Genomic DNA, 11,556 nt, shown 5'->3' with positions numbered 1-11,556 from the left:
AACAGTCTCATCTGTTTTTATCTGCAGAACAAAGTGGAACCAAACAGAGAGTGCAGCACGTGGCTCCACCAACCTCCACCTCTCCCCTCGTCAAATACCCTCGTCTAAAAGAGAGTGCATATTGATGTAATGCCCCCCTAGTGGGACGTGGAGGTACTGCAGGGGGGGAGGAAGACGGAGCGGAGCTGGAAACCAGACGGCTGCATTGGGATCGGGTCCCGCCGGGTCAATGCGGGATTGGGATGGAGTCTAGCAACAAGGTGGAGATCAATGACGTGGAAAATAAACCTCAAAGAAGATCTTTACCAAACAAAGGAGAGGAAAGTCAGATATTTGGAGAATATCTAGAGACAACAGCTGGTTTGAGAAGATCTGCAAGGGAAACAAGCACACACAAGTCACTGATAGAGTGTGGAATAGGAACGGAATAGTCATGTGATTATTTGCAACCTGCAGCACAAATAGGAGTTCATGTCTATTAATATATGTTCATAAAATAAGTTCTAAAAAAAAATTTATACTCAGGGAGGAATGTCTAGTTTCAATTACTACTTATTATTGTTAGTATCATAATTGTTGGTTGGTATTTGTATTGAAAAGTGCTATACAAATAAAGTTATATTATTATTATTATTATTATTATTATTTTATTATTCTAATTATTTCACAGTGTCATCGAATCATTTGCTATTACAAGCACTTTTGTTCATGTTCAATTAATAATACAATATAAAATGATAGTTGGGTTTTGTATCTTATTATTTGTAGAGTAATGTTTGTACAATTATATACAATTAATTCTACCAGTCTAGGTGGGAATCGTTAGGTGGGGGCTCTGAAATATTTCCAATTCCCCAAGGGGGGCCTGACTGAAAACATTTGAAAACCACTGATGTAAAGTCATTTAATTCACTATTGTCTGACCCTTTGAAATCAATGAATATACTTGTAAAAAAAACACCCAGGTCTGCTCCCACCGCACCTTCCTGCTCTCAGACTAACATTCCTTCTGTCCCTGCTCCTAAATCTGCTGAAAGCAGCAGTGAAGAGACACAACAGCGTGAAGAAGAAGACTCCAACCTGGAAGAAGGATGTGAGCCTTTTATCAGAATGAAGGCGATCCCAGCGAGCAACGCTCCGCCTTCCTCTGGTCCTCTAAAACTCTCCACCACAGGTTCCTGTGAGAGGAAGGAAAAGTCCTGCAGCAGGTCCCGTTCAAGCAGCTTTCCCTCGCCCACTCATCAACCTTCTGCAGAAAGCAGAGCCCTAAAAAGATGTGGAAGTTTCCCTGCCGGGAACCTGAGCAGCAGCTTTGAGGAGTTCCCACCTGCCTGCACTGACTGTGTTTCCAGCATTAATAACCTTTTAAAACCTGAATATCAGCAATAACCCGGTTGCACGGCCATGTAAACACCAATAACCCCTTTGAATAACCAGAATATGCTCATATTCTGGTTTTTAAAAACCCCAATATGAGCCCTGGGTTCCTCCTTTTAAAACTGAATATTGGGTCATGTAAACGTAACGGAATATCCCCATCAAACGGAACAGGAATCTGTTTTCTGCTCATGCTCTGTTCACAAGGAATCCTGGTCTTTTGAGTCCGGGAAGTTCTTCTAAACACGGAGAAACCAAGACCAGGAGGAGACGAATCACTTCATAAATGGAATGAAGGATATGAACATTTCTGCATTTGTAGACGGTAGAAAGTACCGGGATAGAAGATTTACTAAAAGTTGCTGAAGCAGCATTTGTTTTGAATTTGTTATCAAAAACAGAACAAAGATGGGAGAATCAACTTCTTTGTAATATTTCTTCTGTTGATTGGGAACAAATGTGTAAAAACATTTATGAAACAACTAATTCAAATTATTGGAAGGAGTTTGCGTGGAAGATTTTAATTAGATATTTTAGGACACCCCAAATTTAAAGTAAGTACAAATGTGATCTAAATTCAAATTGTTGTAGAAAATGCAGGAGCAGATAAAACACCACAGTCATGTATTCTGGTCGTGTTTAGTTAGAAGTGAATTTAGTGAAAACTCTGTCAGAGAATTGGAGAATATTTTTGGTGTTTCTTTTGATAAAAATCCACTGGTGTTATTACTTGGAAAAACAGCAGAAGAAATGAAGAGGAAAGAAACTCACTTGTTTTTAGTTTTAAGAGCAGCATTAATGAAACAAATTACAAGAAATTGGTTAAAGGATGATCATTTAATTAATTCTAAATGGAAGGATCTTGTAAATGACAAAAGATTAAAGATGGAAAAGATGTATTTATTTATTTATTTCAGATCCCCATTAGTTGCTGCCTCAGCAGCCACTATTCTTCCTGGGGTCCAACAGTACAAATATACATTTCTATAAAACTTTTACAGTACAATATAAAATGTTAGTTAAACAGAATAAAACAAAGTAGATAACAAGTACAAAGAACAACAACTAAAAAGAAAATAAGACAAAAAAAACAAAAACAAATAAAAACTAAAGATAATAATAAGCAGAAAACAATGAAAAAAAAGAAAAGGAATTTTCCTAAGTGAAAAAAAAAAAAAAAAATAATAACAACCAAAAACAGATAGATTAAAGATAAATCCAACTAAAGATAAATAAGTTCATACTAAATGAGGCAAATACAAAAACAAAAACAAAGAAACGTATTTCAATAGAAGAAAATTTTAAAATAGTGAAAACAACCGGAAACGTCACAAAACCTCAGCAAAATAAAATACTAAGAATTGAAATTAAATGCAGAACAAGAAAATATGTTTATTTATATAACACCTAACTCAATTAAATCAATAAGCTAAAACCATTAGACACAATCTAAAACAACAAGTTTCTTTTGAACTTCCTTTCTTAGTCTCCTCTTGAAGCTTCAACTCTGCCACGAGTTGAAATAAGATTTTCTGGAAGTCTATTCCCGTAAGTAACTGCCCTGTACATTACTGTTGTTTTTAGTGCATGGGTTTTAGGTTTGGGCAGGTGAAATCACCTCTCATGTCTAGTATGATAGCTGTGGCTATCACTAGCAAGAAGCAACTGAGCAAAGAGATAAGTATGACATGTGTAAATATTGTTTAAAAACAGTATCAGGCTACATGCTAGTCTGTCATTGACTTTCATCCATGATAGTTTATTATGCATTTCTTCGACACTACATCTATACGAGCTATGCAGAGCGAGTCTCGCTGCTCTATTTTGGGTAAGCTGGATCTTATTTATTTCATGTTTGGAGGCGTTAGACCAGATTACTGGGCAGTAATCAATATGTGACAAAACCAGAGATTGTATAACTTGTTTAATAATTGTATTGGTTACAAAATAGGCACTCCTTCTAATGATTGAGATGCTTCTACTCATTTTTGCTACAATGTTGTTTATGTGAGTGTCCCAAGACAATGTTTCATCAATCGTAACACCCAGTAATCTGGCCTCCTTAACTTGCTCAATTTCAGCTCCATGCAAGGACACACATAATCCGTGTTCCTTTTTTCCAGCATGTTTTGAGCAAATAACAAGACATTTCGTTTTGTATATATTCAGTTTCAGTTTATTTTCAGTGACCCATTTAGAAATCTGCGTTAACTCTTTTTGAACAATACTGCTCAGATCTGTGTCATTCTTTGCAGATGCATATATTGTTGTGTCATCTGCATAAATTGCAGTGTGAGCATTTGTTTAAATATAAGGCATATCATTTACAAATAACGAGTACAGTAGAGGACCCAGGCAGCTTCCTTGAGGAAGGCCACAATGTAATGTTTTAATAGATGAAAAAGTTCCATTAAACATGACACACTGCCTTCTATTGAATAGGTAGCTTTTCATCCAGCTAATAGATGAGGGTTGGAAACCATAAGCAGCTGGTTTGGAAAGGAGCAGTTCATGGTCAATGATATCAAAGGCAGCACTAAAATCCAACAACACTGTTCCCACCAATAATTTACCATCAATTTATTTAAGCCAATCATCTGTCAGGTGTGTGAGAGCAGTGCATGTTGAATATCCAGTTTTATACGCATGTTGAAAATCAGAATTGATATTATTTATAGAGAAGTCATTTTGAATTTGTGTAAATACAATTGTTTCCATAAGTTTTCCCTAAACAGGTAAGATACTGATCGGCTTACTGTTTGAGCCAGTGAATGGTTCTTTTCTATTTTTAGGTAAAGCAGTGACTTTAGCTAACTTCCACACTTGAGGATAAATACCCTCTTCCAAACTCAAGTTGAAAATATGGGATATTGGTCCAGCTACAATTTCAGCTGAGAGTTTTAACAGTCTGCTATCTAAATGATCATGTCCACAAGGTTTGTCACATTTCAATTCAGACAAAAGTTTTTTAATTTCTAACATGCTAGTGGGCAGAAATTTAAATTGACATCTTTTGTCGTGCATGATATGTTTTTTTATAATTGATTCAGAAAGTTGACTATTTCCAGGCAGCATACTGTTTCTTATTGTATTTACTTTATCTATGAAATAATTATTGAAATGATCTGCAATTTCTTTGGGCTTGGTGATGAAACCATCACCTGATTCAATGAAAGATGTGGATTTTTTCATTTTATCTTTACCCATGATTTGATTGAGAGTACTCCAAAGTTTTTTACTGTCATGTTTCATTTCTTCAATTTTTGATTGATAGTAAAGCCTTTTTTTCTGTTTGTTTAATTTGGTCACTTTGTTTCTTAAAGAGCGATATACCAGCCAATCCTCTGAGCACCCTGAATTTGTAGCATTTTTTTTCAATTGATTTCTTTCTTTCATTAATTTTCTCAAGTCAGAGTCGAGCCGAGGTGCTTTGACAGATCTGACGGTAAGTTTTTTTAGTGGTGCATGCTTGTCACAGACAGAGGAAAACAACGTCATAAATTCATGTAGAACATCTTCAGTATGAGTAAACTGTAATACACTGTCCCACTTTATTTTGTGCATATCTTCAATAAATGTACTATCACAGAAATGCTTATAGATTCTTTTATATATAATTTTAGGACCCATTTTGGGGACTTTGGCTTTTCTTGCTGTGGCTATCATGTTATGGTCACTGAAACCAATAGGAACTGACACAACATTTGAGCATTTATCAGTTGAGTTCGTAAAGAAATGATGAATACAGGTTGAAGATGATACACCAGATTTCTTTATATTCATTCTGGTTGGTAAGTTTACCATTTGAGATAGGTTACATACAGTGGCAATGTCATTAAGCTTTCTTTTCATAGGGCAGCTTTTTGAGAGCCAGTCTATATTCAAGTCTCCTACAAAATACATTTCTCTGTCTGTGTCTGAAACATTCTGAAGCATTGAACAGATGTTTTCAAGATAAACAGCATCAGAGTTCGGTGGCCTATAACAGCAACATATTAGTAATGGCTTGAGATGAGGCAAATGAACCTGAATCCAGATTGCTTCCACGTCTGGATAGTTAAGATCACCTCTTCATTTTGTTGGAATATGATCCTGTATATAAAAAGCTACTCCACCTCCGTGTCTGTTTCTATCCAGTCTGATTAGATTGTAGCCTTGTATACATATTTCAGTATTGTCCATTGATTCATCCAGATGAGTTTCAGAAATTGCCACTATGTGTAGATCATTTTCTAACATAATGTTACTCAACTCATTCACCTTATTTTTCAGGGAGTTTAATAGACATATTGTATAAAGTCAGCTATGCCGATGGATGTCAGAAAGAACAAAAGAACAATTAGCAATACTAAACACAAAGTCAAAGTCCCACACACCTGAACCAACAGCAGAATTTTCCTTCTATGCATATTTTTCCAAATCTTTCATGCTTCTGACCACTAGCACTTTTACCTGTTTAGGTGTGCCATTTAGCTTTATGTAGATTTTACAATTGGAGGTCCATGTTGCTTGAATTTTTTTCTCTTTGCGTAGGTAGTGCGCTTTTCTTGCAATATCAGCATTATTTTTGGTTAAATGTTCATTGAGGTAAACATTTGTTCCCTTGAGCCTCTTACCCTGTTGCAGAAGATTGCTTTTGTATTTTCTGTTTGCAAAGCTCATGATGATGGTTGCTGGCTTGCTTTTGTCTCTCTGGGGCAGAGGGTGGCAGGCTTCTATGTTGTCCTTGTTTCTACTGATTCCCTTATTCTGGAGGAACGTAACCACCTGCTGCTCCACTGAGTCCAGATCCTGCTCAGTGGGCTCTGGTTGTTCCGCCCCGGACTTCAATGCAGCAGCAAATGACCCCGGTCTTATCCACAGTCCTGTCACAATGACATCATTCATCCGAGTATATTGTTCCATATTTGATCATCTGCTTTCCAATTGTGCAATCTTGACATCTTTCTCTTCATTCTGCTTCTTCAGTTCTTTGATCTCTTTTATCATGTCCATTAAAATGTCTTGCTTACTTGTCATAGCTTCCATTTGATGTCCCATGAACTCCAAGGATTTTCTCAGTTCATCATTCGATCTCTTCAGTTCTTCCATGTCTCTTTTCGTAGCCATCTTGGTACTGATTCCATAGACATATATACATGTATAATATGTATAATATATGTATAATATATGCCTTTAACCAGTTGCTGCTGGAAGCTTCCTGGCTGCTGGTAGGAGCCACTTTGTTGCTAGGAGAGGCCTGCTGTCGGCCATTGTGAGTGCTGGAGGCCTGGTGTTAGCCGCCGCTGGCCTGGTGGTAGCCGCCGCTGGCCTGGTGGTAGCCGCCGCTGCTCACAGATTGAATGTCCCATGACAATTATACAGTAATATAATATGAAAATAATGTACAAACAATAATAAATACATTAAATACATGACATTTAAGTAAAATAATACAACAAAGTCCATCATACAAGGGGTAAGTAAGGATATCAGTCTTCTAAATCAGTGGGAAAATGTCTTAACACTTCATACATTTTTTGTGCTTTTGTTTCAGTTATTAGTTTTAAAGATTTTAAATATAATCCAAATTAATTTCAATCACAGCCGGTATGTTAAACATGTCCGGTCCTCGATTCTTCTCTATTTTAGGTTTCATGATCTGTTTTATGTTTCATATCTTGTGTCTTGTCAATATTGTCTTTTATTGCAGTTTTGCACTTTGGTCCGCTGTTTTTGTTTAAAGTGCTTAAAAAATAAAGTAACTTTTTTTTTTTATTCTTCTGCAGAAAGTTTGATGACTGTTGTTGCGATGATGAGAACAGACCGCCCTCTGGTGGTGACACTAGAAACTACCGTTTTCTTCCACTTAACGACATTATCGTCTGTAATTCATTTAAATTACAGAACTATTCATAAATTACAGAATGTAATTACGTTAATTAATGACAGAAAACGGATGAAGATTGTTTTTGCACTAATTTCTCCTCGAAACAGACTCGTTTAGCCTTTTTAACTGTTTATTGTGGATTTATTTTGAAAGGAATAACAGGAAGTACTTTTGTCATTTAAACCTTCTAACTTTACACCGACTGCAGTTACCTTGTATAACCGCTAGAGGGCGAACTATTGCAAACCTTTATTGAAAAAACACCATAGAACTCGGTTTATTACATAATATATACTATAAAAATAAACTATATTATACTATAACTTTATTATACTATAACCGGAACTGTCACCTCGAGGAAAACCCTTAAAAAAGAGAAGAGACGAGCGGAGAGGAGCCGAGTAAATGGAAAAGCCCCAGAGGCCGCGTCGTTCACTTATTGATTGTTCTAATCAAAAGGCGATTAAGACTGTGAATATTTGCAGCCTCTCCAAAGTTTGTATATAATCCACTGTAACCCCTGGCTCTTCTGTTCTCTGTTCCACCTGTTTACTGTTCACTGGACGTTCACATCTTTAGACTGGATATTGTAATCCTTGTCAATAAAGATTTATTTAAATAAAACATGTCCGGTCCTCGATTCTTCTCTATTTTAGGTTTCATGATCTGTTTTATGTTTCATGTCTTGTGTCTTGTCAATATTGTCTTTTATTGCAGTTTTGCACTTTGTCCGCTATTTTTGGTTAAAGTGCTAAAAATAAAGTAGCTTTTATTTTGTTCTTCTGCAGAAAGTTTGATGACTGTTGTTGCGATGATGAGAACAGACCGCCCTCTGGTGGTGACACTAGAAACTACTGTTTTCTTCCATTTAACGACATTATCGTCTGTAATTCATTTTAATTACAGAACTATTCATAGATTACCGACTGTAATTACATTAATTAATGACAGAAGACAGATGAAGATTGTTTTTGCACTAATTTCTCCTCGAAACAGACTCGTTTTGCCTTTTTAACTTTATTGTGGATTTATTTTGAAAGGAATAACAGGAAGTACTTTTGTCATTCAAACCTTCTAACTTTACACTGACTGCAGTTACCTTGTATAACCGCTAGAGGGCGAACTGTTGCAATCCTTTATTGAAAAAACACCATAGAACTCGGTTTATTACATAATATATAGACGAATCCGGCGAAACCCGGAAGTCGAGCGGGCCGCCATTACTGCGGTGGCGGCTGCGCTCCTCCGCTCCAGCCCATAGACATATATACGTATGGATCTATTACTCCGCTCCCTGCCAGGCTCTCTTAATGCATTTGTATCATCGGAAAACTCCTGTCCCGTCACGTGCATTTGTTTTGATAGTGAATGAAGAAGGGATGGACTTTAAAAACTACTTTTCTGTTTCACCAAGTGAACAGACGGAACGCAAAAAAAGATGTTAAACTGCTGGAAAGGAACTGGAATTTACCTGGATACCTTAAACAAGGAAGCCAGGGAGCGGTATATGGAGAAAATAATGATTATTAACGGTTTGGGTTCATGAAATCACTACTAAAGAGTGGAGCTGCGATGAGGATTTACTGCCGCAGTTCTGCACAACCCACGTCTTACTACCTTGTTTAGTGTTTGGCAGCTGCTTTGGTAAATGTTTGACTCGCCATGTGTTTCAATAAATTAGTATAATAGTACAACATACAGTACATCTTTTTTATTACTCTTACTTCTCTTTTCTTTTTTTTTATGCTGAAGAGGCGAGAGCAATATTTTTCTTTTCCTCGTGAGATTATTTTTTTCTTCTGCAGCTACAAATAGAGTTAATATTTTTTCCTCAACAAACTAGTTTTATCTGCAGATTGGGGTTATGTATGTATGTATTATGTATCATCCGGAGCTGAGATAGTTCTGCCCTTCAATTAGAGACCTGTAATTGCGTTTTTTTTCGTCATCGGACGCCAGGCGATCAATAAAATATTCTTGGATACCTAAAATTAAACAAAACATAAACAGGTAATATTTAATTGTGCAGACGTGCCTCGTAAGGAGAGGAGGTGGAGAGAGCTATATTACAGTGTTTAATCATACACTCCCTTATCTCCCTATTCCTCTATTCTTTCCTGCTTATCGCTCAAACAAATCATTATTTATAAATTAACATCAGCATTAATTTAAGATACCTTCATTATTTATGGAAGGCCACTGTCTAACATCATCAATCCAGCTATAATGATGCTGTAGCGCCAGGTTACAATAACAGCGCTGCGGTGGCAGATTGACACCTGCCACCGCAGCAATGGCGCCGCCGCAAGATGGCGGCGCACACAAACCGGTCGCCGGATTCGTGTATACTGTAAAAATAAACTATATTATACTATAACTTTATTATACTATAACCGGAACTGTCACCTCAAGGAAAACCCTTAAAAAAGAGAAGAGACGATTATAAATAAATTAAATACATGACATTTAAGTAAAATAATACAGCAAAGTCCACCATACAAGGGGTAAGTAAGGATATCAGTCTTCTAAATCAGTGGGAAAATGTCTTAACACTTCAAACATTTTTGTGCTTTTGTTTCAGTTATTAGTTTTAAAGATTTTAAATATAATCCAAATTAATTTAAATCACAGCCGGTATGTTAAACATGTCCGATCCTCGATTCTTCTCTATTTTAGGTTTCATGATCTGTTTTATGTTTCATGTCTTGTGTCTTGTCAATATTGTCTTTTTGTTTAAAGTGCTTAAAAAATAAAGTAAATCCGTAGTTTTTTTTTATTCTTCTGCAGAAAGCTTGATGAATGTTGTTGCGATAATGAGAACAGACCGCCCTCTGGTGGTGACACTAGAAACTACCGTTTTCTTCCACTTAACAACATTATCGTCTGTAATTCATTTTAAAGGGATTGTGACATGAAAAACAAATTTTTCTTGATTTTTTGTGTTTTGTTGGGTGTCTTGACATCAATTACACCCAAAAAAAACGAACTTTTAACATTCAGTGTATTGTGTGCTTTCTGGGAGTTTCCGCATAATTATGCAAAAACGGCGCATCTGGTTTGGTGGCGGACCGTTACGTATAGGTCCAGTAAATCACCGCCCCCTCCACCCAGCTCCCTGCCCATCAAACTGGGAGTCCTTGAAATCCAACGTGTTGAGAATATATCATGACGTGTACAGAAAACAAACTGAATACATAGCTGGTCTGGTAATCTACATTATTGCTTATGCTGAGCAAAGACTAGTTGAGGCTAACGTTGAAAACGTTATCGTATGGTATACTGTAAACAGTTTGCATATGATTGGCAAGACAAAATCACATACCATTGATCCACTGTCTGCTGTGTGCGTCGTGGACGAACTTGTTGTGGACTATCTTGAAGTAAAAGATCTACTTCGGGATCTGATCCGGGGTCGATAAAATGCGCATTAGCCGCCATTGTATATATAAAAAAAAGTTTTGGAATAAATAAAAACTATTGCCGTGTCCTTCGGTGTTGCTATGGCAGCGAGGAAAAAAACTGTAAGTTTTCGTTCATCTGAGAGGGGCGGGGAGTTTGGGGGAGAGGAGGATGGGAGGGCGGGGCAATGATTGACAGGAAAGGGGGAAAAGGACGCGTTTTTCACCACGCAAAAAACACCGTCATAAAAAAGCCAGGCATGGAGTACTGGAGTGAAGTTTTTCTTGTTACACCTTTTTAGACACATTTGAGGGATGTTGGCCAAGACTTTTAATAGTGTTAAAAGCATATTAAAAATTATGTCACAATACCTTTAATGAGCAATGGCTACTTTGCAGGCTATCTAAACGTTATTAGATGCATCGATGGGACACATGTGCCAATTACAGCACCATCCCAAAATGAGGCTGACTTTGTTAACAGGAAAGGTTTCCACAGCATCAATGCCCAATTAGGTATAATGGAACCGTAAGCTGCTTTTATTTTTGAGCGCTCTCTTAATGATGTTTGAAAATGTATTTTTTCAATTGCCAGATGATGCGATGCTCACTCACTCACTCATCTTCTCCCGCTTTATCCGTTACCGGGTCGCGGGGGCAGCAGCCTCAGCAGGGATGCCCAGACTTCCCTCACCCCAGAAACTTCCTCCAGCTCTTCCGGGGGGAGTCCGAGGCGTTCCCAGGCCAGCCGAGAGACATAGTCTCTCCAGCGTGTCCTGGGTCTTCCCCGGGGTCTCCTCCCGGTGGGACATGCCTGGAACACCTCCCTAGGGAGGCGTCCAGGAGGCATCCGGTACAGATGCCCAAGCCACCTCAGCTGACTCCTCTCAATGTGGAGGAGTAGCGGCTCGA

Source organism: Cololabis saira, chromosome 22, assembly GCF_033807715.1.
Source record: "Cololabis saira isolate AMF1-May2022 chromosome 22, fColSai1.1, whole genome shotgun sequence".
Taxonomy (NCBI): domain Eukaryota; kingdom Metazoa; phylum Chordata; class Actinopteri; order Beloniformes; family Belonidae; genus Cololabis; species Cololabis saira.
This window is presented reverse-complemented; position numbering follows the sequence as displayed.